This window comes from Amphiprion ocellaris, chromosome 18, assembly GCF_022539595.1.
Source record: "Amphiprion ocellaris isolate individual 3 ecotype Okinawa chromosome 18, ASM2253959v1, whole genome shotgun sequence".
Lineage (NCBI taxonomy): Eukaryota > Metazoa > Chordata > Actinopteri > Pomacentridae > Amphiprion > Amphiprion ocellaris.
In genome coordinates, this window is record NC_072783.1 from 9,511,499 (window position 1) to 9,518,194 (window position 6,696).

Here is a 6,696-nt window from a genome sequence, read left to right on the forward strand (position 1 = left end):
TCAGACTTTTAGGCTTCTTATGTAAAAAACCTAAATCAGAGTCAATAATTTGTTGTTTTAAGCAATTAATTTGGGCAAATTTTAAAATGAAGACGCTTAGATTTGGCTTATTTTCTTGTGGAAGATGCACTTTAAGGACTCTAGAAAAGTAGATTTTTTGGGGGGGTTTCACAATTTCTGGTTGTGAAAAATAGTGTATTTTTGTTGCTATTAGTCCTGCACTGGATTAAAATTGATGTCAGAAAAACTTGCGTCATGTAAACCAGATTGAGTTTAATTTTTTAGTAACCAAATTGACTGAGAAAATGCAATTGTTTTAGTAATGATAAGCTCTAATTATGGAAAAAATCCACTTTATTTACCCTGCTAACATGTCCTCATACAGTAGGTCCTTGGTTTTCGATGTCCTCAACCTACAGCATTTCGTTGTTTCAGCGTTACTGGTTAAAGGTGGGTCTTGGTTTACAGCGTTTCGTCGGAACTGGTTACATGGAACTAGATGGTGAGCGGATGAATACGTCGTCACGTGTCACTATAAGACGGCTTTGTTTAAATTCTCTGGTTGTACGCCACCTTGGATTGTGCTACATTCGCTAACTTTTTGTCCTTCATTATGGCTCCCAAGTGTGATCCTGTAGATCAATTTGTAAAAACAGTGCACCATATTCTGTTATCTTCTTGTAAAATGACTCATACATGCATGAAAGTCGGTATTCGTGACTTTTCCGAAGAACTGATCGATATCCTGATGCACGTAATGGCTTTGTTTACATTTTCGCCAGAGTTCCGACCTATGGCCAAAATCGACTTATGTCAGGCTGTAGGAACAGAACTGTGATGTAAGTCGAGGACCCCCTGTAATGTTTTTAATGCTAGAAGATCAATCATAACTCAACATGTTGTTGGTTTGCTGCTTAAAGCTGCAGCAAACCGAACAGAAACAGATTCAGACTTTTAGGGTTCTTATGTAACAAACCTGAAGTAGAGTCTTTAATTTGTTGGTTTTTTTCACAGAATCTGGGTTGGTTTATGCATTTAATTTGGGCAAATATTCTATTTTTTCAATAAAGACGCTTAGATTTGGTTTATTTTCTCATGGGAGCTGCACATCATTAGTTCAAGGACTCTTGAAAAGCAGATTTTTTTGGTTTTTTGCAATTTCTGGTTGTGATAAATGGTGGTGTGTTTTTGGCATTATTTAAAAAATATCTAACATGCCATTCAACCCACAAGTCTGTTTCAGTGTTCAGAGGGTTTTAAGAAGGTTTTTTGTTGCTTTTAGTTCTGCGCTGGATTAAAACTGATCTCAGAAAATCATGCATCATATAAACTAGAGTGATGTTAACTTTTTATTAATCAAATTGTTTGTGATTTTTTTAATATAGTTATAAGCTGTCATAATGGAAAAATACACTTTTTTATTTTTTTCCCTCGTTAACATGTCCATATAATGTTTTTTATGCTAGAAGATCAATCATAACTCAACATTTCCACCTTAAAGCTGCAGCGAACCGACAACAGAAACAGATTCAGACCTTTAGGGTTCTTATGTAACAAACTGAAAGTAGAGATTCCATGATACGTTGTTCTATACTGAATCTGGATAGTTTTAAGCAATTAATTTGGGCAAATTTTCTAAATGAGACCCGTGGAATAAAGTGATTTTGATTAAATATCGTTATTTTACCCTCAGATTTAGTTTATTTTCTCATGGGAGCTGCACATCATTAGTTCAAGGACTCTTGAAAAGTTGATTTCTTTTGGTTTTCACAATTTCTGGTTGTGATAAATGGTGTGTTTTTGGCACTACTTAAATATCTTTTGGTTTCAGGGTTCAGAGTGTAATAGGTAGGTTTTTGTCAGTAGAAATCTGGTACTGAATTAAAATTCACATGCATGCATGCGTTTTAACCTTTTATTAATCAAACTGATTGTGAAAATGCTAATTTTTTTATAGTTATAAGCTGTCATAATGGTAAAAATCCACCCATTCCCACTCACATGTCCATAGGATGTTTTTTATGCTCAAAGATCAATCATAGTTTAATGTTACCACTGTGAAGCTGCAGTGAATCAACAACAATCTCAAAAATGACAAAAGTTCCATAAATATCAAACCAAAGGAACCAACCATAATGATACAGACTCACAGCTGAGGTTTTATCTACTAACCTGTTCAGCTGTACATTAATAAACCCACTGATTGAAACTGTTTGCATCATTTTGTGACAGGAACCGACATGTATTCAGTTGGTGAAGCAGAAAATGCATAAATATGTGTTTATGTTTGGTCAGTTTTACATGGTAAAGGTCACAACAGTAGCTACTACAAATACCACTGGGAGGCAGAACTGATGTTCTAATTCATTTCAGCTTGTGCCGAGCAGAAGGCATTAAGTGTCACGGAAGTCTTTGTCATGGTGCCTCTTTACTGGCTAAACCCCCAGAATGCTTTCTGCTTGCCAACAGGGACTCATCTCTTCTAGTCGCAGCAGTACTAAACAGTATAGCTCTACTAAACAGTATACTATGATACTACACCTAATACTACAGTACCTGAAATGTGTATTATCATGTTAGTTCAACTGTCATGAAAGAAGAAAATGTAAGTTCAGAATTAGCCAGCCTGCTTTTTGGCTCTGATATTGATGGACACATGTGAAAGTAGCTAAATAATCCATGCAGAGCCATTAATAAAATAAAAACATGTTTTTCTGGTGTAATAGAAATAAATTAAAATGTTGGGAGAAATCTAAGTTTTACATTAGGACTGATTTTCAGAGGGTCAAAGCAGCGTCTGAGAGTCAGAGAGAGAAGGAAAATCTAATTCTACCAAAATGAGCTGGTATTAGACATAAATAAAACATGGTGTTTTTGATGTAATTGGGTCGCGGCTGTGTGTGGGTTAGTCTGTAATGACGCCCAGCAGCAACAGCAGCTTTCTAATTTCCTGTATTTATTCCTGACAGCAGCTGAAACTAACACAATTACAGGCGAGGAGACATGGGGAGCCAACTTGTTGTTTTCTGCAAGACAAATGTGTCCTTAATTTAGCTAAACCCTCTGAGAAAACACGTCTCACGGCCGCAAATTGTTGACGATAGCAAAGCTCCAAAGCAAACAGACACTAAACGAGCAGATCTGGCAAACCAATTCATCTGCAGTCTGCTGACGAACCATTGGCGAACCTCAACCCTACGTGAGCTGGTTTTGACCCAACATGGCCGCCGTCGCCCTGCAGCTGCATGTCGTTGCGTGTTTTACCTCCAACCTTGATCTGCAGCAGGAGATCAGCAGAGCATAAAATGAACTTGCTGATGAAGATACGGTTCATTATCGATCAGACCGGCTGTACTAATGATGCAGAGGGAATAAATTTCTGCTCTGTGATGCCGCTGAATGTCAAGTTTTCCTTTTATGGACAGGAATCAACCCAGAGAACCCAGAGCTTATCTTAGCTGAGGCAGAATTTAATGTACTATTGACAGCTGAGTTCCTCTCCAAAATCTACTCAACATGACAGATTTGCATGTTTTAGCAGGATAGAGAATATACAGTGTTTAACAGATGTGAGTACAGCCCTGTGCAATATCACTTAAATGTCAAATAATGAAAAATTCCATCACCGCTCAATAATTCCAGTACTTCTGACTTCAGCAATCAAAAATCTAAATGCTTCAGAAAGACTTAATTGAGAATTCAGACCCTAAGTAGAAACAGAACGCAGCAAAACTGAGTCCAGCTGTGATTTCTAGTCAGTCTGTGTGAACATGGTTCTAAAATGACCTTCAAACAGCTGAACTTTCCCTGTTTTGAACCTATGGACTGTGACTATCTACACTACCGTTCGAAAGTTTGGGGTCACTTAGAAATGTCCTTATTTCTGAAAGAAAAGCTTTTTTTTTCAATGAAGACAACATTAAATGACTCAGAAATACAGTCTAGACATTGTTAATGTGGTAAATGACTATTCTAGCTGGAAACGGCTGATTTTTAATGGAATATCTACATAGAGGTACAGAGGAACATTTCCAGCAACCATCACTCCTGTGTTCTAATGCTACATTGTGTTGGCTAATGGTGTTGAAAGGCTCATTGATGATTAGAAAACCCTTGTGCAGTTATGTTAGCACATGAATAAAAATATGACTTTTCGTGGAAAACATGAATTGTCTGGGTGATTCCAAACTTTTGAATGGTATTGTATGTCTACATCATGGCTTGATATGCCATACTATTTAAAGAATAATTACAAAATCTGATTGTGAGACTTCACAACAATGGAAAAGGATCCAGGAAAATGCATTAAAAATCAGCGAAACACAGTCGCAGCAGTAATCAGTAGGTATAGAAGGAGCCATAGTACCACTAATCGGGACTCCACGGACAGTGAACTATTTTCATAATCTAGCATTGGGGTTATCAATGGAAATCAGAGTTTCTGTGAAGCTCAGACACTTCAGAACATCAATCTCTATGGATGGACGACAAGAAGAAACTCTTGCTTGTTCTTCAGCTAAAAACTGCTACTTGAAACTTTATGAAAGACCATGAAAAGAAGCCCTGATGAACATTAGGAGAACATTCATCGGTTAGATGTCGATAAATTTGTTGGGCTCAGATGGAGTCCAGCATGTTTGGTGTGAACTTAAGCAAGACTACCACAGTGAGTGCATAGTCCTGACAGTGAAGCATCGAGGTGGGAGTGTGGCGACATGGAGCTGTATGAGTACAAATGGTGTCATGGAGATGATATTTATAGATTCACGGATGTACAGATGTTGTAGACATACCAAAATGCAAAACTAGCACAGAATGACCATAAAAAGATGAAAAATGAAGACAAAGAGACACAAAATGACAACTTATAGGGGCTTTCGACCAAAGAGCACCAGGTGCTAGGTTGGTTCAAAGTTGAGAGCCAGTGCTTTTTTGGTTCAAATCTCGTGCCGCCCCAGAACGGGTTTGTGTTTCCATTCGGAAGGAGCAAAGTTGGAGCTGCATCATTGCGCCACCACAAAACGTGTGTACGTACTGCCTACGTAGCCGTTCAACAGCGTTCGCGCCGTACGGAAACCCACACAACAACAAAATAAATTTGGTGTGAACCTGACCGGGACTATCACAGTGAATGCATAATCCTGACAGTGAAGCACGGAGGTGGGAGTGTGATGATATGGAGCTGCATGAGTGGAAAGTGAGTGTTGGGGAGATGATATTTATAGATTCAACATGAATGTCTGTAGATTAACCAAAATACTGTCTGACCAGATGACTCCCAGTCTGCAGAAACTTCAAGAAGAAAGTTTCTAAAGAAGAAAAAACTATGACACGGACAAGTATGTGGCCTGACTTGAATCCAACTTTTAGATGCAAGAAAGGTAGCGCTAACCAACCCCTCCAGTAGAGGATCAAATCTGTCCTCAAAAATAAAGATGGACATAAGAAGTACTCTTCACTCATTTGTGCAAGCAAGGAGTCACTAAGTGTTCCAGAAGTCTTTGTCATGGTGCCCCTTTACTGGCTAAACCCCATAATGCTCTGTGCTTGGCAACATGGAATGCCTACTAAAAATAAATGTGGACTTAAGAAATATTGAAAAAATTTAACAGCAGAACTAATGTTCTGTAATATCAGCGTGACTTCACTCATGTGCAGTGGCCAGGAGTCATTAAGTGTCACGGAAGTCTTTGTCATGGTGCCCCTTTATTGGCCACCCCCATTTTTTCAATATTTCTTATGTCCATCTTTATTTTTATTCATAGTACTGCAGCGACCAGAGGAGGTGAATCGTTCTATGTTGCCAAGCACCGAGCATTATGGGGTTTAGCCAGTAAAGGGGCACCATGACAAAGACTTCCATGACACTTAATGATTCCTTGCTTGCGCAAATTAGTAAAGTGTACCTCTTATGTCCATCTTTATTTTTGCTGACAGATTTGATCCTCTACTGGAGGGGTTGTTTTATTCTCATTTTCTTGTATCCAAAAATTGTTCTATTGGATTCAAATCAGGCCACATACTTGTCAAGGTTGTAGCTTTTTCTTCTTTAGAAACTTTCTTGTTCGAGTTTCTACAGATGGAGAGCCATCTTGCCAATCAGAATGTTGCTTTATCCACAGACATTCATGGTGCATCTATAAATATCATCTCCCCAACACCTTTTCCACTCATGCAGTTCCATATCATCACACTCCCATCGCCGTGCTTCACTGTCAGGACTATGTGTTCAATGGTCAGGTTCAAGGCAAATTTTTCTCTGCATCATCTGACCAAATAATAAGATCCCAACATTCATGCTCTGTGCTTGGCAACACGGGGTGACCACCAACAGCAAAGACGGATATATGAATTATTGAAAAAAAATTACATAATAACATTAGAATTTCAGGAGTCAAAGGTGTTCTGATGTATTGTGGAGACTTTATTTTTAATATAGCAAGTCTAAGCTCTTAGTTTTTTATTTTAATTAAGAACAAACATCCTACTGTTCAACCTAGAAGAAATGTAATTACTGTGAGGTGACACAATTTTGAATCATTTGAGATTTAGGTGATATTGCACCTTCTTCTGTATGTATAACTCAGGGGACTAATTTCACGCCTGCAGAATCTATCGGCAGATTTATAGTCGGTCTTCAAACATCTACAGCTGGAAAACAAAGGCAGCTGTGGGAGGACCACTGGAGATGCTGCA